Raw genomic sequence first — 24944 nt, forward strand, 5'->3', positions numbered from 1 at the left:
AGATACCATTAAGGCTAAAAATAGTGCATCCCAGAAGGATAAAGCCAAAGCCATGATTTTTCTTTGTCTTCATCTTGACGAAAGATTGAAAAATGAATATCTCACATTAAAAGATCCTGCAGATCTTTGGAAAGACCTTGAAGAAAGGTATAATCATCAAAAAATGGTGATACTTCCTCAAGCTCGATATGAATGGACGCACTTGCGTCTACAGGATTTTAAATCTATAAATGAATATAATTCTACAATGTTTCGAATCACCTCACGAATGAAATTATGTGGGAAAAAGATAACTGATCATGATATGTTGGAGAAAACTTTCTCAACCTTCCATGCCTCGAATGTGCTCCTACAGCAGCAGTATCGAGAAATAGGGTTTAAAAAATATTCTGAGTTAATTTCTTACCTTCTTGTTGCTGAATGCAACAATGAGTTGCTCTTGAAAAATCATGAAGTGCGCCCAGCTGGTGCCGCCCCATTTCCTGAAGTAAATGTGGCAAATTACCCCAGAAGAGATAAAAGGCAAGTTTTTAATAACAAGAAAAATTATGGAAGGAAAAAGAATTATGTTCAAAAGAGGGGATCTCATCAGAAGTGGGATAAAGAAAGAAATATCGGACAAAATAAATCAACAGAGGATAAGTGTTTCCGTTGTGGTGGAAAGGACCATTGGTCACGTACCTGCCGTACCCCAAGGCACCTAGTCGATCTTTACCAAGTATCTTTGAAAAAGGACGACAAGGGAAAAGAGTCGAATTTTGTTTCAAATGATGCTAAAAATTCCACCACTCATTATGATGTATCTAATTTCTTTGAGGATCCTGAAGGAAATATTGGTCATTTGATCAATGATGGAATAGTTTAATGTGTGAGATTATTAAGTATCCATATAAATAAATAATGTAAAGAACTTATTGTTAAGTTTTATTTTCTATGTATTTGAGTTTCAAATATGATGAAATATTAATGTTTATAAATTTTGAAATCATTAAATGTATCATGTTTTAAAAAAAATTAGTATATGACATTATGAAGGTTGTGGTAGGCTTAGAGAAGAGGGGGTTGAATCTATGCCTTCCTTTTAAGTTGTTATTATGAACCGTTTTAAACAAAATTACAATTCTGATTCTGTTTGAACTCAGCAGCGGAAATTTATGAGACAATTTATTTTTGTCTCATGAATATCAGAAAACAGAACTTAGCAGAGAAGAGAAAAGAGAACACCAGCATATATCCTGGTTCGGTTGCCTTGTGTTATGCAACCTACATCCAGTCTCCTCCACAATTATGGAAGAATTTCACTATAGTTAACAGAATTACATACACCAATTTCACTCTCAAGTTCTATTCTAACTTGACATTGGCTATGCTAACTCCTAACTATTCACCCTTAGTGCTCACCCAACTAAGAAAGGGATACCAAATAGGTACAAGATACAAGACACTTAGCTAACCTAAAGAAATATGAAAATAACTCTAGGCTTTTCTCTCAAGTGTATCTCTCTGCCTTTTTCCACTCATGGCTTTTTCTTAAGCTTTCTCACTTTGCCTTTTTTCTCAAGAAATTACAGAAAGATAAGTTTAGAAAAGTACATTACAATCAGTAAAACATGAAGGAGATTGACTTCATCAACAGCCTCTAAGCTATGTGAAAAACCAGCTTTGCAAACCTCTGAATTTGTTCTTCAGTGTTGGCAGAATGCTTCTTTGATAGAGAGCATTGTCAAAGTAGAGGAACTTCACAGGGAATACTTCACAGAACTCAACTTCTCAAACTCTGGTTTTCTCTCCTTGCTTCAGAATGAACAACAAGCTTCTTTTTATCTCCTTGCATGTTCCTTGGTTCTTTTTCCAAGGTCAACATCTTGAGCCTTGAGCTTCACCAACCCACAAGCTCACTTTTTCTTCTCAATCATCAAAGTGGAACCTTTCCTTCTGACTTTTCCAACTTGACCGAAAGCCATGAAAGAGTAACCGAAATTGTTTTCCAATGGTCAACCAAATCTGAACCATAGAGATGCAACTTGGTCCCCAAGAATCTCTTGTGACCGTGGATTTGTAGCAGTGAAGAACAGAGATCAACTTTTTCTTTGAATACCATTTTCGGATAGAACAGAGAGTAGGGAAGAAAGGATGAAGATCTGATGCATGCAAGATGAGATGGATTACTTTTCTTAAGCTTGATTTGTATTAGATTTTCTGCTTTTGCTTCTGTATATCAAGCTTAACTTTTCTCTCTCTTGCTTCTTTGGTGTTTTGCTTGGTGAAGAAGCTCTTTCTCTCTGTCTCTTTCTTACTTTTTCTGAAGCCGATTTGACTTGATCTGAGAGGAGGGGAACGTTGCTTTGGTTGGAGCAACATGGAGGGAATTTGCTTGCTGAATTATCAAACCGGGCTTGGGTTGGATTTTTTCAATTTTTGGCCCGTTGGTTCCTTTCCTTTGCTTCTTGAAGAATTTTACCTGAGATGGATGACTTGGGCTTGGTTTATTTTCATTTCTCATTTAGCCCACCAGCTTTGTTTTGTTATTCATTCAACTTGGGCTGCCAAAATTGAATTATGGCCTGCAACATAACATAAATAATTAGCAATGTGTACTTATTAGTTTAACAACTCTAATTATTTATTTTGCCAAAAATAATGTTTGTCATCACTAATTAATTTAGTTAATTTCTTAACTCAACACATTATTTTTATGTGCAGTATTTCTTAGAAAAATAATTCCAATCAAGTACTCAATTTAACTGTGCATACTACTCATTTTATTATTATTATTTATCTTTGAAGAGAATGGCAAGGATATATAATAAAGATGTATGCCTTGCGGATAGTACAAGTTCGCACACTATTCTTAAAAGTGATATATATTTTACCCATTTGGTGCCAAAAGAAGAATGTGTTAATACTATTATTGGCTCAGGCAATGTGATAGAAGGCTCCGGAAGAGCTATAATTTTGTTTCCTGGAGGAACAAAATTCATAATAAATAATGCACTATTGTCTACCAAGTCTCGAAGAAACTTGTTGAGCTTTAACGATATTCGCCAAAATGGATATCATATTGAGACTATAAATGAGGGAAATCATGAGTACTTATGTATCACAACTCATGATTCAAATAAGAAAGTTATATTAGAAAAATTACCTCACTTTCATCTGGGTTGTATTATACCAAGATTAGTGCAATTGAATCACATGCCACTGTAAACCAGAAGTTTACTAGCCCAAATGAATTCATAACTTGGCACGACCGATTGGGTCATCCGGAAACAACCATGATGAGGAGAATTATTGAAAACTCCCATGGACATTCACTAAAGAACCAGAAGATTCTTAAAACTAGTGAATTTTGTTGTGCTACATGTTCTCAGGGAAAGTTAATTTTAAGGCTATCACCAGTAAAGATTGGATTTGAGTCCCTGAATTGCTAGAAAGGATTCAAGGTGATATATGTGGACCTATTCATCCACCATGTGGATCTTTTGGATATTTTATGGTCACATGTGTGCTTATTATCTTCTCGCAACCTGGCGTTTGCGAGATTACTGGCTCAAATTATTTGATTAAAAGCACAATTTCCAGAAAATCCAATCAAAGTAATTCGTCTTGATAATGCTGCTGAATTTACTTCCCAAGCTTTTGATGCTTATTGTATGACTAATGGAATAAGTGTTGAACATCCAGTAGCTTATGTTCACACACAAAATGGGTTAGCAGAATCACTTATTAAACGCCTCCAATTAATTGCTAGACCCTTACTTATGAGAACAAATCTCCCAACCTCGGTTTGGGGGCATGCTATTTTACATGCCGCAGCACTTATTCGTTTGAGGCCAACAAGTTACCATCAATTCTCTCCTATTCAATTAGCATTTGGCCAGCAGCCAAATGTTTCCCATTTAAGAATATTCGGGTGTGCGATATATGTTCCTATTGCACCACCTAATCGCACCAAAATGGGACCCCGAAGAAAATTGGGGATATATGTTGGATATGATTCTCCCTCTATAGTGAGGTATCTTGAGATACAAACTGGAGATGTATTTAAAGCCCGGTTTGTGGATTGTCATTTTGATGAATCAAAATTTCCAACATTAGGGGGAGAGAAGAAGTTCCTGAAAAGGAACTTAATTGGAATGCATCATCGTTGATGCATTTAGATCCTCGATTAGGGCAATGTGAACTAGAAGTTCAAAAGATTATACATTTGCAAAGAATAGCAAATGAATTCCCTGATGCATTTTCTGATACAAAGAGGATAACTAAATCTTATATACCAGCAAAAAATGCCCCAATTCGAATTGATGTCCCAGTAGGACAAGTAGCCACTGAAGCAAATTCACGACAGAAGCGTGGCAGGCCTGTTGGTTCCAAAGACAAAAATTCTCGAAAGAGAAAAGAGGTAAATACTATTTCTGTTGAAAAAGACATAGTAAAGACACCTGCAGTTGTCCAAAATTCTGATAAAGTTTTAATGCCAGAAGACGTTCAGGTACCTGAAAATTGTGAAAATGATGAGTTCTCGATAAATTATGTCTTTTCAGGAGAGAAATGGGACCGAAATAAGACAATTGTCAATGAAATATTTGCATATAATGTGGCATTGAATATCATGCATGAAAGTAAGGATCTTGAGCCAAGATCAGTCGAAGAATGTCGACAAAGGAATGATTGGCCAAAATGGAAAAAAGCCATGAAGGCTGAGTTAGACTCACTTGCAAAACGTAAAATCTTTGGACCTGTAGTCCGTACACCAGAAGATGTAAAACCTGTTGGATACCGGTGGGTATTTGTGAGAAAACGAAATGAGAAAAATGAAGTTGTGCGCTACAAAGCCCGACTTATGGCACAAGATTTTTCACAAAGGCCCGGTATAGATTATGAAGAAACATATTCCCCTGTAGTGGATGCGATAACATTGCGTTATTTGGTCAGTTTATCTGCATATCATAAACTACATATGCATTTAATGGATGTGGTAACAGCCTATTTATACGGCTCATTAGATCGGGATATCTATATGAAAGTCCCTGAAGGACTAAAGATATCTAAACCATCCAATGAATATTCGCCAGGGTTATACTTAGTCAAATTGCAAAGATCTTTATATGGTCTAAAGCAATCTGGACGAATGTAGTATAATCGTCTTACTGAGCATCTGGCCAAAAACGGATTTAAGAATGATGATATCTGCCCATGTGTTTTCATAAGAAAATCTGTATCTGGGTTCATTATAATTGCTGTATACGTTGATGATTTAAATATCATTGGAACTCCTGAAGAGATTCCAACAATTACAAAAACTCTAAAAGAAGAATTTGAGATGAAAGATCTTGGAAAGACTAAATTTTGTCTCGGCCTGCAGATCGAGCATACAAAAAATGGGATCTTTATTCATCAAACAACATACACAGAAAAGATATTGAAGAGATTTTATATGGATAAATCACAATCCTTGAGTACCCCAATGATCGTAAGATCTTTGGATGTGGAGAAGGATCAATTCTGTCCTAAAGAAGAAAATGAAGATATCCTTGGTCCAGAAGTACCATATATTAGTGTCATTGGAGCGCTAATGTATCTTGCTAATAATACGCGACTTGACATATCATTTGCGGTGAATTTACTAGCAAGGTATAGTTCTTCTCCAACCAGAAGCCATTGGAGTGGAATCAAGCAAATCTTTCGATATCTTCATGGAACGGTTGATATGTGATTGTTTTACCCCTATGGATCCAAGTCACAACTAGTTGGCTATGCAGATGCTGGCTACTTGTCTGATCCACATAAAGGGAGATCTCAAACATGATACCTGTTTACATATGGTGGTACAGCTATATCATGGAGGTCCACGAAACAGACGATTGCTGCAACATCCTCTAATCATGCCGAAATACTAGCGATTCATGAAGCAAGTCGCGAGTGTTTTTGGCTCCGGAATTTGATCCAATATATTCTGTCATCATGTGGACTGATTGATCATAAGATAGCTCCAACTGTCCTGTTTGAAGATAATATAGTATGCATTGCTCAACTTAAAGGCGGGTACATCAAAGGTGATAGAACAAAGTATATTTCTCCCAAATTCTTCTTTACTCATGATCTTCAAAATCAAGGGACAATTGATATCCAACAGATCTGCTCAAGTGACAATCTGGCAGATTTATTTACAAAGTCACTCCCAAAATCCTCCTTTGAAAGATTGGTACATGAGATTGTGATGTTCCGATTTCGAGACATAAAATGATGTCGACAAGAGGGGGAGACTGTACTCTTTTTTTCTTGGTCAGGGTTTTTTTTCCTTTGGGTTTTTCTTAACAAGGTTTTTAATGAGGCAGTCTCCATCACAAAGGATTTTATACTTTTTTTTTCACTAAAGTTTTTTCTATTGAGTTTTTTTTAGTAAGGTTTTAACGAGGCATAATCCTAAATGGTCATCCAAAGGAGAGTGTTGTGATAAGATTGCCTGAGGTGGATGCCCATTTTCCACAAGTCTCAGGTTTTATATTAAATAATATAAGATCTTGATATGAAGTAATATATATAATTAAAAACAATAAATAAATCAATACTCTCTCTTTCTTTACGAATACTTCTCTCTTTCTTATTTTTATATATATATATATATATATATATATAATATAGCATATAATATTAATAATATATTAATCATTCTTATATTAAAATCGCAGTGAATATTATTACTAGATTTATTTAATTATATTTCTTATTTTATATTACTTCTTTTTTTTTATTTTATATTTATTTTACAACAGTTTTAAGATTTTAGGGTTTTCCGTTTTCACTTTTCGGGGTTCCAAAGGCCAGAGACACATTGGTATATTCAATATTCATGGATGCATTATAATACTTTTTTGTATTATATAAGTATTTATGAAGATCATCAAATGGTGTTGTGATGTAGTTGGTTATCACGTCAGTCTAACACACTGAAGGTCTTCGGTTCGAATCCGGGCAACGCCAACTTATTTTTCTTTTTTCTTTAAGCAATCATTACCTTTTAAGTTTTAAGATATCTCAAGTGAAGCCATGGATCACCCGCCTCCTTTTACGTAACATTCTTTTCTTACGGTATAAATACTTCTTCAATTAGAAAGACAACACTCTATATACATAATATTTTATTATCTTGGAAGAATCTAAAAGACTAAAACAATGAAAGAACCAATAATAATTGAATCATTCATTAAATCATGTGACTTCTCATAAATAAAATTCAGTAAATTAAATTTAATTAATATATTTAAATAATTAATGTGCACTTTTATTTTTTTAAATTTAAATTAATATATTTTTTGATAGTAATGTATATTATTTTTGTCCTTCTAACATAAATTTTCTGGGTCTGTCACTGCCTAAATATATGTTGTGGTGTCATTTATGATTTAACATGCCACATTAACAAAATTTTGACACCATTGATCAATAGAGAAAGTAACGAAATGACTAACATGACTAATTTATAATTTTTAATAGACGAATTTGATTAAAAAAATCTTTTGAGAATCAATTTGAAGAACAATTGATCTTTCAAAGACTAATTGACCATTTACTCTTATATTTATTCTTTTTATATATTATTTTTTAACTATAAAATTTGAAGATGATTTTTTTTAAATGATACAGGATTTAAATAGTAATGATACAAAGAGTTCAAATATTATTTAATAGTTATTAATTTATATTTTTAAGTATTAAAATGGTCAATTTAATTTTATTTATTTAGTTACTAAATTAATTTTTGTATTAGTGGGTTTATAATTTTTTATTTTAATTTAATAAAAGATTATAATAAATACCTCCTATTGTAACTGTTGTTGAATAATTAGAAGTGCAAAAAATCTCTTTTTGATTTTGTGATAAAATCATGAGGACAAAAAAGATTGAATGAATTTTTTTTATTGCATCAGAAAATTGGGTAATAAATTAGATAAAATAAATTAAGTTGAATAAATTTTTTTCTTGTTGTATCAAAAAAAATTAAAAAGTATATAGTAATTCTTTTTTTTATTCAATTTTAACATATCTTTTTTATTTTTTTTATTTCAATCATTTTCTTTTATTTATCATTAGTTTTTTTTATCAATTAGTCACTTAAAATTTCCTTGATAATAATATAATTCATGTATAAAAGTGATTGAGATGGTAACAATTGGATGTATAATAAATAAATCTCAATTCGTAATAAATTTTGATGAGTTTAAAAAATTTTATCTTTAAAGGTTTATCTATTATATGTGCCCTAAGAGCATAAGTTAGGCTATTTTTTTTAATATTAAAAAATTTTTGGTGTAACACTCAATTATTGAATTGTGTAGTATTTTTTAAAATTGGTGTAACACTCAATTGTGTAGTAAAATTTTGTCATAATTGTAAACTTCGTTACATTTTGAGGTTAAATTAAAATGAGAAATACTATTTGTATATTAAAATTAGTCATTAAAATCAGCTATCAATATATTTGTATATAAATATATGTGTGATTTAATTTATTTTTATAATGTATTTATATTCCAACATATATTTTAGGAAAAGTCTAGGGAGCCAGCATTTTTATTGAATTTTGGCCAGCATGTAACCAGCAGAAAAATGTGAACCATTGGATGAAATCTCACACCAATTTCACACCATCAAATCATCATTGATGGCTAGTTGATGGCTAACAATCACAAAAATTGCTGACCCCCTAGCATTGCTCTATATTTTATACTAATAATTAATTTTGATAGCTGATTTTGATATACATATAGCATAATGGAATAATCCAATCAAAATACATGGCCATGTTATTTTCTCACCTTTCTTTTGTTTTTATCTTTAAGCTTGTGCTATTGTAAAAGACAAAACGAAAAAAATTCTATGTACTCAAAAATATGTTTCAAAATTAAAAGTGTCTTAATTTAAATTTTTTATTTTTCAAGGCCTATAAAATTCACAAGCTTTTTATTTATTTATTTTTTTGAGTAATCAAGATTTTGCATTTAGGTTAATCTCATGTAATGACAAAATTTTTGTAAAGTTCTATTCTTTTCACTATGAATTAAGGTATGAGAATTGAACTTGATCATCAAACTGCTTTAGTTATTAGTTTATTGGTCCAATCAGTCTAACTGTAGTTTAATTGGATAAATTATTTTAAAATAAAATAATAAATAAATTATAAATAAATATCCTAAAATATAATTATAGTCTAATATAAATCTTAAAATATTTTTCTAGTTTAAAACACTACATAAAATATTATCTTTTAAATTAATAATTTCCAAATTTGTTATCAAATTTTACACAAGTGTATTCCAGAAGATCGTTGACTTTAATTCTAAAAAATGATATCAGAGGCTAAGAAAAAAAATCATAAATACAGTTTCATATCCTCTAATATATGCATACAAACATGAACATTTATGCAATTTTTTTATCATCTTTGTTTCTTTTTATTATGGCACTATTTTTTTATTTTATTTCTGATTTGTCTATAAATCTTTTATTAAAGAACTCGAGTTACAAGTGTACTGAATACATTGATATAATTAGGGATGATAAAGCTGGACTTTTTCATTGTCAAATAGGTATGACAACTGAAACTGGAGCGAAAAGTATATATAATACAAAATATTTTATCATTAAATTAAAACAGCTGCACTACAATAGAGCCAAAAATCAAAGAATTATTATTTGTTCATAACTAAAATCAATAAATCAACGTCACAGTAAAAACAACAGCTCTCATTAACACAATAGTACAATAAAACCAAAAATCAAATAAATCATCAATAAAAATTAAAAAAAAACAATAAATAATCAACAAAAATCATAAAATCAATAAATCATCAACAAAAATTTAAAAATAATAGAGCTAGAAATTCAAAAACAACAATATAGTAAAGTCATTTTTTTATCAAAAATTTCAACAAAAACACAAAATTTCTATAATCATTTCCATAATTTCACTTTCAAAAATAGTTAATCAACTAAGAATAAACAAGAATGAGGGTATCAATTATAATCATCAAACAATGAACAAAGCCAATCAATCAAGAATTCAAATATTATAAACTCTAAATTTCTAGAACTTACATTTTTTTTACTATTCTTTGCTTATAATATAATATATATTCTCACACTTTATTTACATATATTTATATACACATACATTTCTTAATTAATAATTATATATATCACATAATACGTATGCATTCCACCTACCACCAAACTCATCACACTTGGAAAAGCTTTATTATTCATCCCAAAAACTAACCAAAAGCATAAACAAAAAATTAAGGGGGAAAAAAAGCTAAAAATCTTCATCAATAATCTTGAACTAGGGCTTCAACAAGAGTAGTAATGGCTGAAATAGGGTTTCCAAAAATGGCTGAAAATATTAGCTTGAAGATCACAACTGCTATCTTTGTATACTTCTTGATTGTCCCCAATCTCCTTGATGATCTTGTTAAAGCAAGTTGACGAGATTCATATTCAATCATCTCATGATGAATTACTGAATAATTGTTTTGTTCCTGAGTTGAAAATTAGCCTCTCTTCCAATTCTCAAGAATCAATTCCTTAACACAAGAAACATGGTAACAAGAATTATTATCCTCATTACAAGACACATAAGACCAACCCTTAACTTTGTTTACAACATTCCTACTCTTATATTTTAGGCACTTCCTAGGAACCTTTTGAGACAATTTCAATGTCACACATCCATCTTTGTCGCAAACACTATCTTTCAGCTTCAAACAACATGGGTGCAAATCAAATCCTGTTTGGGAACAATGGTACACAAACCCTAGCACATCTTTTCCACAAGCATCACAATACCTAGTTCGGTATCCGGGTGCCTTCTCGAAGAACTCGAAGTGGCTTTTCGGGAAAAATCGATGGAAGGCGAGGCGATCGACGTTCGCGCACTCTTCGTGAAGGATGTAGTTGCAAATTTCACAACCATAACTTGGTCCAAATCCTAGTTCTTTACAACCATTGCACTTGTATGGAGCTCCAGGAGGGTTCAAGTGTAAAGGGTGTGAATGATTAGGATGATCCATAATTAAATTCTGTTGAAATTAACAACGAATATAGAGACATCAAGAAAATAATGTAACTAATGATAAGTAATTATTCACATGAAGATGTATGTCTTTATATAAAAATAATAACTAAAACATACACGTATTATATTAAGTAATTTATCTAAGGATTATGCTAGCTAGGTATATATCAACGTCAGTCTTTACTATAAAATACATGTTAAAATATAAATATATATTGAAAATAAATTAAATCACATGTATATTTATACACAAATATATTAGTGATTAATTTTAGTATATAAAAAATATTTTTTTATTTAAATATATCAAATTATGTAACTGTTATCTATTATCATTTTTATACAAAGGCATTTTCTATGAGTAGAATAAATCAAAATATAAATTAAGAGGTTAATCTATATAATCATATTATTAATAGGCATAAGATGTTATATCAAGTAATAGATACATATTTAATGATGCGAAGGAAAGAAAATGATAACAATAATAATAGGAATAAGAAGAAATTAAAATCATGTATGTACAAGATATAAGATTATATTCTACTATTCTAAAGAAATTGAAAGACGTACGTACCTAAAAAAGATGAATAATTGAGTAAGGTAGGTTCTTTTGAGATGATTTTCTAATTGGAAACAGGAACTAGCAGTATTTATAGTTAATATGTTAATTACCAAAGCTTGTTAGTTACTTGGAAATTAAGGCATTAGCCAATGAACTAAGCTATGTTTTTCCGAATTTCTTAGAAAGTCGGTTTTTATAGTTATATATCTCTTTTCACAACACACAACAAACGTGTCATTATTCAACTAAGCTAGTTGTTATTTTCACATCTGGATCCTTTTGATGAGTACATTTCAGGGAAATTAATGGTTGCATTCCATACATATATATATATATATATATATATATATATATATATATATATATATATATATATATATATATATATATATATATATATTATCCAATATAATATATTTCTACTCATTGCTCAGAAGTATAGCTTATATATATATTAACATACACTTTCCTTTTGAAGGATCCTTTTCATGTACATTTTCCATGAAAATTTCCCATATGTGGATATGTATAGTAGATATAACTAGTATTATATCATAAAAATTTCTAGATAATTGACTATGATGTTAATTAGTTTAATTTTATCCATAAATAATAATAATATACCAAAGTGCAATGACATACACTTTCCAAACAAATTAATTAAAATACAGATAATAACAATAATCTAATCACATTTTAATTTATAGCTTTAATATTGTAGTAGTTGAAATTGGCTCTTCAAAGTTGAAATAAAAGAAATAAAAAATTTAATTTTCATGTATTAACGTTGTAAAATAATTTTATACAAATATTCAATTGTATATTATCATTAATTAATTAATTTTGAAATTCATTACTTAAAAGATTATTTAAACTCATAAATTGAATTGCACAATTGTTTAAAAATTATGTTTTACCTTTTTCTTTGCTACTTAGTAAAGTTTTTATGTTCTAATTTTCCTTTTTAATTGAATCACGCTGTGCTATCAAAGAGACAACAAAAACCTAGTCAATGATCAGCAAAAAAATATATATCTGAAAATTTAAAAATTACAACTTCAAAATACATATTAGTTGATTATGTGCTGTATTTTAATATTTTTTCATATTATTTATAATAATCCGTTCCGCACATCATTATCACTCGATTAAATAAGGGGAGTAGAGGACTAATTTTTACAACGATATGGAAACAAAGTAAAACGATTTAAGACTAATTAATCAAATTCAAAATGAAATACGCAGCTAATAAAACCCATGATTTGACACACGACGTAGTTTGCTTCGACTTTGGATGGATTTCATGTTATTCAAATCTGTCACGACTATTTTAGGCTATGCACTATTGTCTAAGAAATTGTGGTATGTATATTATATTATCCTTCACTATCACAAGTAAACGTGTCATTCAACTATTGGCTATTGCCTGTTTCCATTGGAACCTTCAATTTCAAATTAAAGCATGCTTTTCATGGAAATTATGACAACCAAGACGATGGTTCTGCTTCATTGCTTAAGAAATTTTCGGCTATTTTGCTTTGATGTTAACACCTATAACGTGGAATAGAACTAGTTCATTTCCAAGTTAATTTACGTATGATAAGATGATAATAAGTTAAATAACACCTTTATTATACGATTAGTAGGTTAGATGTAGACTATATCAAAGTAATTTGTATTTACACTAAAACTGGTTTTCTCACCACTAATAAAAATGAGGTGTCGATTCCTCTTGAATCCATTTTTCCGTCAAAATAAATGCATTATTTTCTCTTTTAAATTTATTTTATAAAAATATCTTTATTATACTTATACTATAATTAGTATTTAAGTAATAATGCATAATTATACTAATTTAAAAAAATATCTTTATTATAGTTATATAAAATCAATATTTAATGTATTATTAAACTACTTATCAATTATCAATCGAAAATATTTTTAATAATAATAATAATAATAATAATAATAATAATAATAATAATAATAATAATAATATGATAATTATAGGGATAAGTATTGTTTTAGTCCTAACGTTGAGGGTCAAAATCAAAACCGTTCCCAACGTAATTTTTTATTTAGAATCTTCGTTAACGTTTTTTTTGTATTAAAATCGTCCAATGTCACAATATTTTTTGTTTTGGTATTTTTGTCAGAGACAAATACTCAGACAAAAACGTTTAAAACGTAGAGTTTGATCTCATTCGTTAAATAAATTATAATATATTATATTTTTGACACGTGACATAGATTAAATGAATTATATTAAAATTATTAATTTGACTCTAATACTAATTTTTTAATTTGTTTACAATTTAAATTTTTAATAAAAATTTTATTAGAGGTTTGCTTTATTTATTATTATTTTTTATGAATTTTATAATACTATCTTTCTATTTTTATTTAATTATTATTTTAATATTTTATTCGATTTTATCACGTGCATGACACGAATAATTACACTTGTATATAATGAAAATCAGGTAATTGATGATTAATCGGTTTTATTCCATGTAATCGCGGAGATACCGTCTCGAAAATAATTTATAACTTAGGCCATCACATAAAATGATAGAAAAATATTTATAATTGCACAATATAATAATATTCCCTTCCAAATTAATAAAATCCTTGCATAACATTATCAAAATGCAAATTTATGTAGCTTTTTAAAATGACAGGACATTACCCATGGTTCTGTTACTTTATATATAAAAATATAACATTTAAAAATAAAAACCATGAAAACGCGTTATCTATCTATCTATCTATATATATATATATATGATCCTGAAATTATTGAAAGGAAACAAAATTGGTACACAAATGATCAAATTGTAACTTCCTGCAGGAGATTATAGCCTTATTTACTATTTATTATCTATATATATAGTAGTAACGTTAATTCTTTTTGAAGCTATAATTTTTATATTTATCCATTATTATAATTCTATCCTTTTAAGATCGAGCAGGCTGATTTTTATTGTAATCCAAATATTTTAGAATTTTATTTTTGAGGGTAATGTTTATCTCCGTATTGTTGATAGCTACATTTTATTTATATTAGGAAACGAGGAAAGAGAAGAAAAAATGCATGAAAACCTTAACAATAATTTATAATAGACTGAAGCATTGAAGGACTAAAATAAGAACACAATACCAAAATGAAAATATTTGATAATAAAAAAAATTAATTAAAATTTATCTTATTTAATATTTATTAATTATTATATAATTATTAAAGTGTCTGTATTTCTTTTCATCAAAATTTTAATATAGTACAGGCTCAGGCTCATTTAGATACTTGTGACAAGTAAACTCAACTTTATGCTCTCCTTTATGACAAGTGTTGAATAATAAACCCAGCAAAGGATTAAAATGAAATGAAACTATTTTTCTCAATTATAAGACTTGAATTTTGTTATATATATATGTTACTTAAATTATTTTTTTATTAATAATAAATTTATTATTGTAATTATTTTTTAATAAAAGTACATAAAAAATACATAATATATAAAGTGTAATAACTCAATAAATATTTTAAAAAAGAATTTTTTATTCTCTCATTAAAAAGTAATTATAATAATAAGTCTATTATTGATAAAGGAATAATATAAATAATAATATATGTAAAAATTTATTAGTCAATAATAAATTCTAAAATAAAACTCAAATCGAGGATGAATTAATTCTTAAATTATTTATTTTCATACTTTGAAAATATCAATGAAATTAGTTTAGAGAAATCCAAAAAAATATATCTTTAAAATAGTATAATGATAAATAAATTTATAAATAAATTAAATAAATACACATAATAAAGATTGTTTCAAAAGCATCATATTATTATTTGACGTACAAACGTTCTAAGTGCAAAACAAAAATTTTTCCGTCTATTCAACACAAAAAAAGGGTGTAAAAGATTGAAGGGTACGTAAAGGATGAAAATAACAATTTATTTCTAGAAATTAGCTAGACAATTTCAACTTAAAAGAATTAATTTATTTATTGGGAAATGACTATAATAAAGTTGAAAAGTAACTAGTATAGCATTATTAGTATTATGTAGCATTATTCTCAGCTTTCAAAAAGACCCAATTACGGGGGATTTGATTAAATTTGTACTTTCATATGTATAGCCTCCAACATATAATTTACTAGCTAGTTTATTTATCTATAATCCATTAGTCAAAATTAAAGCCTCAGAGCTATGGCTACTAGTTTGCTTCCATTTCTACTTCTGCTTACAGTTATGGCTACTTTCCCTTGTATCTTTACTGAGAGGTATGGTACAACAGTTCCAGTAGCATTAGCAACAACTCTTTCATGTGAGGTATATAATTATATATAGATATATGTTTATTACTCATTCGTCTTATCACTTATAATAATATACCTTGTGCTTTATGTTACCTAAATTATTTCTTTATTAATAATAGACTTACTATTGTAATTATTTTTGAATGAGAGTACATAAAGAGTACATAGTATATAAAATGTAATAACTCAATAAATATTTTAAAACGGAGATTTTTCATTCTCTTCAACAATGAGAATAACTTATTTTTCTCCCTCTCTTAATCCCTTTTGGTTCATCAAACCATCAACATCACACCTTGAACAGCTTAGGATATGAGATTTTCTTCATGGTGCGGTGAGCGTGGAAAGCAACCAAACTGTGAATCAAATTAAAAAAAAGTTGTGAATTGAGATCTAATCCAATTTCACAATTTTCTTTCTATCCCTAATTTTTCTTTCGACATTTTCTTTCTCCCATTCTTACCTCTTTCTTCAAACTCATCCAATAGAGTTTGATGAGAGGCTATTTCGTAAGATTCTTTCTTGATGAACATAGCTGTTCCGATCAACGAGTTGGAAGGAAGAAGATCTGAATCCTTATTACTCTATAATTCATTGATTTCTCAAAATGACGAACATGGTAAACAGATCCTGTTATTGTAGAGGTCGTGGAGCTACATTGACTTGTTCTCATTGTAACAAGCAAGGCGACACAAAAGATGTATGCTATAAGAAGCATGAGTATTCCTCCCATTTTTATCAACGGCAGCAACATAACACCACCGTCAATCACGTGATCACTGAGGGGCATGATGATATATTCAGTGACAAACAATCCCAACTTAATTGTCTCCAAGAGAACACTGGAATATCAAGATCGTTCACTCCAGAGCAGAGATTTGCCTTGTTAGGGTTTATCAAAGACAAAAGTGTGCAACAACAACTTCATAATGCAACTCAAATTTTGACTAATTCGATTCAGACTTCCACTCCAGGTAAAACCATTGCATTATAATGCGAGAATTACGAGTATTATCACTCCAAAATCTTCACTATGGGTCATTGATTCCGGTGCAACAGATAAAGTGACTTTTAACTTAAAAGATTTTGTAAGTTTTCAAAATATTGCTCCAATCAATGTAATATTGTCAAATGGGACAAAAACTATTAGCACCATCATTGGCACAATCACATTCTCTAAAATTTTTTTCTCAGAAATATTTTATACATTCATTCTTTTGATTTTAAACTGATCTCTGTGTCAAAGTTAACCTCAAACTTACATTGTCAACTGTTAATCAATGATAAGTGTTGTGAGATACAAGATCGATCCACATCAAAGATGATTGGCATTGCTGAGTGTATAGAAGGGTTATATACAATGAGTAGAGAACCAGAATTCCCTCACTTTCCCCCTCTTCCAACAAAGCAAGCTTCATTGGCGGCAACTACGACTACTACTCATCCCACCACACTTTCACACAGTGAGCACAACAACATTTGGCATCTTAGATTATGACACATACCCATGCATAAATTGATTTTTCTGAAGAAGTATTATCTTTTATAGATTGTATTGCTTCAAAACTTCCTTGTGATTCATGTCATTTTGCAAAACAAAAGAAATTATCTTTTAATCTTAGTACGACTGAAATAAAAGATTGTTTTGACTTAGTTCATATGGATATCTGGGGTCCTATTTCTATCCCTTCAAATGAAGGACATATGTATTTTTTACTGTGGTGGATGGCAAGAGCAGATTCACTTGGATTTTTTTATGAAAACCAAATCTAAAGCATCACAATTAGTTATTAATTTTGTGAATTTTGTTAGAGTATAATTTGAAAAACAAGTCAAGTGTATAAGGACTGACAATGGGTCAGAGTTCACTCTAAAATTCTTTTTTGCATCAACTGGAATTTTACACCAAACTTCTTGTGTAGAAACACCAAAGCAAAACGGTATTGTAGAGAGAAAACACCAGCATATTTTAGGTGTTGCTAGAGCACTGCTATTTCAATCAGGAATTCCACATTATTTTTGGCAATACGCAGTTGCTCACGCCATTCACCTAATTAATAGGCTGTCCAGCACTAATATAGATAATGCTAGTCCTTACAAGCTTTAGTATGGTAACTTACCTGACCTTTCATTTTTTAAGAGTATTTGGTTCTCTTGCATATGCATCCACATTAACAAATTCAAGAACAAAATTAGACCCAAGAGCCAAAAAAATAGTTTTTCTCGGTTTTAAATTAGGAACAGAGGGTTTTTGACTTATTGATTTAAAATCAAAGAAAATTTTCATATCCAGAAATATAAATTTTTATGAAACTCGTTTTCCATTTTTACATTCCACTAGCACTGACATTTCTGTGGTACCTACTCGAACTCCACAATGCATTGATCTTTTTTAATATGATACACCATCCACACATCATTTGCAATCACCCACACATACCACACTTACAGATTCAAATGAACATTTCTCAAGTTCAATGCACTCACCAATTGTCTCTCACACCATTGCACCCATTACCACACCACACACTAACAACGCACCTGCATCATAACACTCTGACATCACACATGACTGCATTACTAGAAAATCTGAAAAAGTCAAGAAACCGCCTGCTTATTTGAAGGACTATCATTGTATGACAACCCAGACATCTCACTCTAGCAACTTTGCCAACTCTAACTCTTTATACCATATCTCGCAACACTTGTCATGTGATAAACTAACCCCAAAATATAAGTCACTTTCTCTAGCCATCATCTCAAATCAAGAACCTAGCACTTATGAGGAAGTGACTGCACATGAATGTTGGAGAAAGGCAATACAAGATGAATTGACAGCTTTAGATCAGAACAGAACTTGGTGTCTCACTGAACTTCCAAAAGACAAGAAGGCTGTGGGTTGCAAATGGGTTTTTCGGATAAAATTCAATTTCGATGGCACCATAGAGAGGCATAAAGCGAGGCTAGTTGCAAAAGGATTCACTCAAGTGCAAGGAGTAGATTATGGTGATACTTTTAGTCCAGTTGTCAAAATGACTACCTTACAAGTAATGTTAGCATTAGCAGCGGTAAAAAAATGGTATTTGAAATAGCTAGACATCAACACTGCCTTCTTTCATGGAGATTTGAATAAGAAAGTTTATATGAAGATACCTCCGTGTTTGGCTGTGTCACAACCAGGTTTGGTTTGTAAATTGCAAAAGTCTCTATATGGGTTTAAGCAAGCAAGCAGGCAATGGAACATTAAACTCACTCAGACTCTTGTGAATGCTGGTTATAAGTAGTTTTTTGATGATCATTCACTCTTTATCAAGAAATAATCTAAAAGCTTCACTATCATTCTAGTATATGTTGATGACTTGGTTTTAACTGGAAATGACATTGGCGAAATCAATTCCATCAAGAAAAATAAAGAATCTTGGTGATCTCAAATACTTCTTGGGAATGAAAGTAGCACGCTTTAACTCTGGAATTCACATTTATCAGCGGAAGTATACCATGGACCTTCTCAGGAATTTTGGTTATGTAGATTGCAAGCCTCTCTTTATTACATTTGATTATAGTCAGAAACTCTCAAAAGAATCAAGTACTATTTTAACAGACAACACTATTTACAAACAGCTCATCGGCCCACTCCTTTACCTCACAAACACTAGACCCGATATCTCTTATACTGTGGCATATTTGAGCCAATTTTTGGACTGTGCAACCACTTCTCATCTACAGGCTGCTTTTCGTGTACTCTGATATTTAAAAGGCCGACCTGCAACTGGTCTCTTCTTTTTCTCTACTTCTAATCTGTATCTCACTGGATTTGCCGATGCTGACTGGGCTACCTGTGCCGATACTCGTCGCTCTATTTCCGGTTATTGCTTCATGCTTGGGAACTCTCTCATTAGCTGGAAGAGTAAAAAGTAAACCACTGTTGCCAAGTCCTCTGCAGAAGCTGAATATAAGTCTCTTGTTGTTGCCACTTGTGAAGCTAGTTGGTTATCTTTTTTAATGAATTTCATTGGTTTGTCACTTCAAAAGTCTATCACTCTATTCTGTGACAACCAGTCAGCTATTCACATTGCTAACAATCTCATCTTTCATGTAAGAATGAAACACATTGAAGTGTACTGTCACATTGTTCGTGAAAAATATTTGTTTGGTCTCATTCATCTTATGCCAGTTCGTTCCAAATATTAACTTACTGATTTTCTTACCAAATCTCTGCCACCGGGTCCTTTTCTTGCTAATGTTTCCAAGCTAGAATTGTTAGATTTACACAATTTTAGCTTACGGGAGGGTGTTACCTAAATTATTTCTTTATCAATAATAGACTTACCATTGTAATTATTTTTTAATGAGAATACATAAAGAGGACATAGTATATAAGGTGTAATAACTCAACAAATATTTTAAAAATGGGCTTTTTCATTCTTTTCAACAATGAGAAGAACTTATTTTTCTTCCTCTTTTAATCCCTTCTAGTTCATCAAATCATCAATATCAGCTTGAACAGCTTAGGTCATGCGATTTTCTACGCTTTACTTTTCTACTTATAGTTTGTTGATTATTAATTTTCATGCATGCATGTTAATCTTCTGGTATGTAAAAAATCATGAATAATTAAGGAAGCTCATTAATAGATTAATTCATAGATTATATAGTTAGTGTGTATTGTTTTAATAGTTAGTGATTATTGATTTTGACATGTACCTAGCATGATTGGTTTTACATATATTACTTTGTGTAAGTACCTTTCTATTTTTTCTATTTCTTCTTTTCTTACCACTGATCTTCATTTATTATTACTTTTTTAATTTTTCAGAAAACACCTCTGTACGAGGAAAATGTTTCTGGATCAAGCCCAAGAAAGGACAAACCCATGCATATCTCACTCTTTTATGGGGAAACCAGTCATTTCTATAACAAACTGGGGGACAAGCATGATGCTGCTTCTACTATTTACAACCATGATGATGTATGTGAGGTGGCTGTTTTAATCCAATTCAAAACATTTTTATATATATACTATGCATTATTATTTTAGAGTGGTTCATAAGTGGAATTATATATGGGGTATTTCTGTTTTTGTTTTGTTTGGTTTAGGGTGTGAATTATTCATGGAATGTGACTTTCTTCGCTGCTGCTGCTGTTTCCAAGGAGCTAATGAAATTACTGCTCACAGTTGGTTCATCACTTTTTGGAAGCTTTCTCTATCATCACTACACCTACTAAAATTTACTCCATGAATTATTATTGAAGTTATTTGTAAATAAATAAAAACATAGTTTTTTCTTTTGATCTATAAAAGAGTATTGTACTATTCATTTCACTTGTCTATCATACAACTAATAAATACTTTTTATAGAAGGTTGTTATAACAAAATCTAAACCAAAGAAAGTTATTAACCAAGTTTTTTTTGCTAGTTTACATTACTCTTAACAAAATCAGTTTTGACATCTAATTCTGTTTTAATTTGTTATCACTCCTATCAGCCCTCTTCAAGTTTAAAGACACTTTTTAAGTGATCTTGAGCTTGGATTTCAACTTATTGAATATCGAAAAAGAGAATGGTTTACTGTAGATGTCACTAACTTGGTCAAGCCCATATATATGAACAATGTTCAACTTATGTTGAGTTACTAAAAAAATAATTTCAGGTCTTGTTAGTGTACAATATTGCAATGCACCAACAATAGATCGATAGTGTGTAGGATTTTCATATGCTTTTGATCCATGATGTGATAGCTTTTTAGATGTAAAATCATGGTAGTTAGGACAGGTTTAGCATCACTCATTGCTGCCCTTGACATTGGCAAAGATGATAAGCTTCTAAAGGTAGTTTTTCTACTTCAATGCCTAAAAAACAGTTAAAAGTGCCAAGACTCTTTAAAGAAAATATGTTATTCAAATTGTGCATAAGCTGTGAAATCTATTTTGTGACTAAATTGTTATCAACATACACAAGAATACAAATAAAGATGGGTCAGAACGGGTGCTTTTGAAACCAAAATTGGCAAGAGTTGTAGACAAAGTAATATACCAAGCTCGAGAAGCTTGGCTTTATGAAGTTTACACACTTGTTTAGGTTTATCATTTGTAAAACCTAGAGGTTGCTTTAGATAAACAACTTCATTTAATTTTTCATTCAAAAATGCATTATTAAAATCAGATTAGTATTTTTGCCAATTAGAAGAAATAGAGTTAGAATTACTTGAATAGATGGTGGTTTGATGACAAGAGTAAACACCTCATCAAAATCAACTCCTTCAATGTGATGATTTTCCAAAGCTGCCAACCTTGCTTTGTTTTGAAGAATAGTGCCATTAGGGTGCCTTTTGATGGAAAACACCCATTTTGAGCCAATAATGATGCTATTAAGAGGTGGAGTAACTAGACCCAAGTATTTGTCTTCAGCTGATTTTCAATGAGCAAGAGTGAGGAAAGTCTTTATTGTCTTAGGAACATTCTGTAGATATTGTTGTTGTACTAAGTAATGCTTTTGGTTTTGAGTTTTCAAATTTTGACCGTGTGATTATGTGATGAGTATTTGTTGAAGAATTAGTGGAAGTGGTTGAGATATAGTAGTTGAGGATGGATGATTAGAATAAGAATAAGGGACTGAAGTGTTATGCTAAGGTGATGAGACCAAAAGAGAATCATTGGAATTATTGAGACTCTGATAAGAGGATGGATGATGAGAATTAATTGGCTACAAAATAGCAAAGGCAAAGAAGTATATATGAGTAAATTTTTTAGGAATAGGTGATGCAGTATTTAATGGAAATAAATTAGAATAATAAAATATGGTGTGTGATAATGATCTTTCCAGGTTGTGTAAGACACTTGTATCCTTTTTAGTAAGAACATTGCCATTTGAGATTTGCAGTTCAATTATTATCAATGGGAGAGTATGCATTTTAGCCACAAAGTATCATTACTTGTTGAATAAGAAACTTGTATATTACAACTTGAAAGAATCTGATTCAGTACTTTAGATGAAGCATCTCCTAAATGATCATGCCACTGTAGATATTGAGAATACTTTGTACTATATATGCATCTTGATCTTATTTAACAATATTATCACTACTATGTGCTTTATTACAAGAAAGAGTAGAAAAACGAATATAGGCACAATCAGTTTTATGTGGACAAGAAATAGCAATATGTTCAAAAGTATAGACTCCATTTCTAGGTACTCCTCTTAGGAGAATTTGATGATTGGCCTGTGAAATTATAAAGCAACGATCATCATGAAATTGAAAATAACAATCATTATCCTTTTCGAATTTTTGAACACTAATTAGATTTTCACACATTTCAGGTGCATGTATAAGATTTCGAAGCAAAAACTTTTGACTAGTATCCAAAAAAATCAAATTAGCAATTCTAGTACCGGATCCATTATCTAAAAGGATGTGGTCAGAACATATGAATTTAGAAGCAGTGAGTAAATTTGATTGATCTGGAGTTATGTGATGCAACCAAGATATTTCAGAAAAGATGGAGGGAGTTACCGTATATGCTCTAGGATTGTTGTATGAGGATGGTGGTGGTGGAAGAGCTCAAATTGAATTTTGAGAATCTATGCTAGGCTGATTTGATTAGAATTGATGGTCAAATATGTGAAAACATGAAATAGTTATGTCTAAATTTGCTACAAACTTGACATTGAATTCTTGATGGAGATGATCTTTGAAATCTGAAAAATCTATCTCCACCTTTTTCTGCTCTTCTACCTCTTCTTCTAGAAAAGCTTCTACTATTTTCTCTAGCATAAGAATTATATGTTTGGGTGAAATTAGATTGGATATCCCTGTGTCCACTTTTCTAAATTTGTCCAACATGTCTTCATGACTAAGAATGCTTATTGAATCATATTTAGATATAACCGAACTAAGAAACAAAGCATAATCTTCGCTGATTCCTTGTGAAATGGCTTCAATATGATCATCAATGGACAACAGTGGCCGTGAGTTCATGTGTCAGTTAAATCGCCAGAACCTGAGATATCTGGTAGTTAATCCAGACATTTGTCTCTAGGTTGCACATCTCCAGGAGGATCATAAACGAAGGAGAATGCCTTTCCACATCGAAGAAGTGTGTCTTTCAACCTTCTCCTGGAGGATATACGAAGAAGAGTACCTTTCCACCTTGCAACTAGAGAAGAATGTGGGGGAAACAATACGAAGGAGGATGCCTTTTCACCTTCCCCACATTCCCATCATGACAAGAGAGGGAACTTCCCTCCTCAACTTACCATCCGAATACATTTTCAAGTTAACAAGCAAGCGGGATCGCACTCAAACCTTGCCCGCTCGACCATTCCGGCCACACACACATCTCGACCATTCCGGTCACACACAGTCATCCCCAATCTCATCATTAACATCTCAATTCAGTTATTCTAGACCATTCTTCACTTTTAAGTTACCTCACCTTCCTAGCTCAAATCCTCTTAACTATCCTTACAACTCAGTTCTAGGGTCATAGGGTGTAAAATAGAGGTTTAGAGGTTCAAAAGCATGTTAAAATCACAAAAATCTCATTTGCTGAAAATAGGGGCGTCACGTACGCAGGGGCTCATTTTAACCTCACTCGCGTACGCATCCTCTTGCTTGTGTATGCGAGATACCCAACCCGAATGGGTCGGTCGCATCGCGTGCAAGTGGTCACATACCCAACCCCTTAAAATTACTTGCTCGCGTACACACGCACCATCCCGTGTACGTGAGACGCCTAACCCGAATGGAATGGCCACGTCGCGTGTGGTGGTTGCGTACGCGAGTTATGCAGGACCAGCAAAAATATTTAAGTTGCAGAAGTTCACTTTTGCATTAAACTTCCGAAGTGTATAACTCTTTCGTTTTAAAATATTTTTCATTGATACTTCGAACAGCGTAAACTTCACGGACCCAATTTTCATATAAAACAAGTTTGAAAATATTCGGAGGTCTAAAAGCCGAGTTATGACTCACCAAAATTCG

General features: G+C 30.9%; 1 long non-coding RNA gene and 1 other non-coding gene across 2 annotated transcripts; one reads left to right on the forward strand and one right to left on the reverse strand.

The window, feature by feature from the left end:
• Positions 1 to 6910: 6910 nt before the first annotated feature.
• On the forward strand, positions 6911 to 6984 carry TRNAV-AAC (transfer RNA valine (anticodon AAC)). Its single transcript has one exon. It is a non-coding gene; the product is annotated as a tRNA-Val (tRNA).
• Positions 6985 to 10053: 3069 nt separating this feature from the next.
• LOC114927579 (uncharacterized) lies at positions 10054 to 22834 on the reverse strand. Its single transcript, XR_011881373.1, has 2 exons — positions 22169 to 22834; positions 10054 to 11078 (listed from the first exon to the last, which is right to left on the reverse strand). It is a non-coding gene; the product is annotated as an uncharacterized lncRNA (long non-coding RNA).
• Positions 22835 to 24944: the final 2110 nt, after the last annotated feature.

The sequence above is a fragment of the Arachis hypogaea genome, chromosome 4 (genome assembly GCF_003086295.3).
Source record: "Arachis hypogaea cultivar Tifrunner chromosome 4, arahy.Tifrunner.gnm2.J5K5, whole genome shotgun sequence".
Classification (NCBI taxonomy): domain Eukaryota; kingdom Viridiplantae; phylum Streptophyta; class Magnoliopsida; order Fabales; family Fabaceae; genus Arachis; species Arachis hypogaea.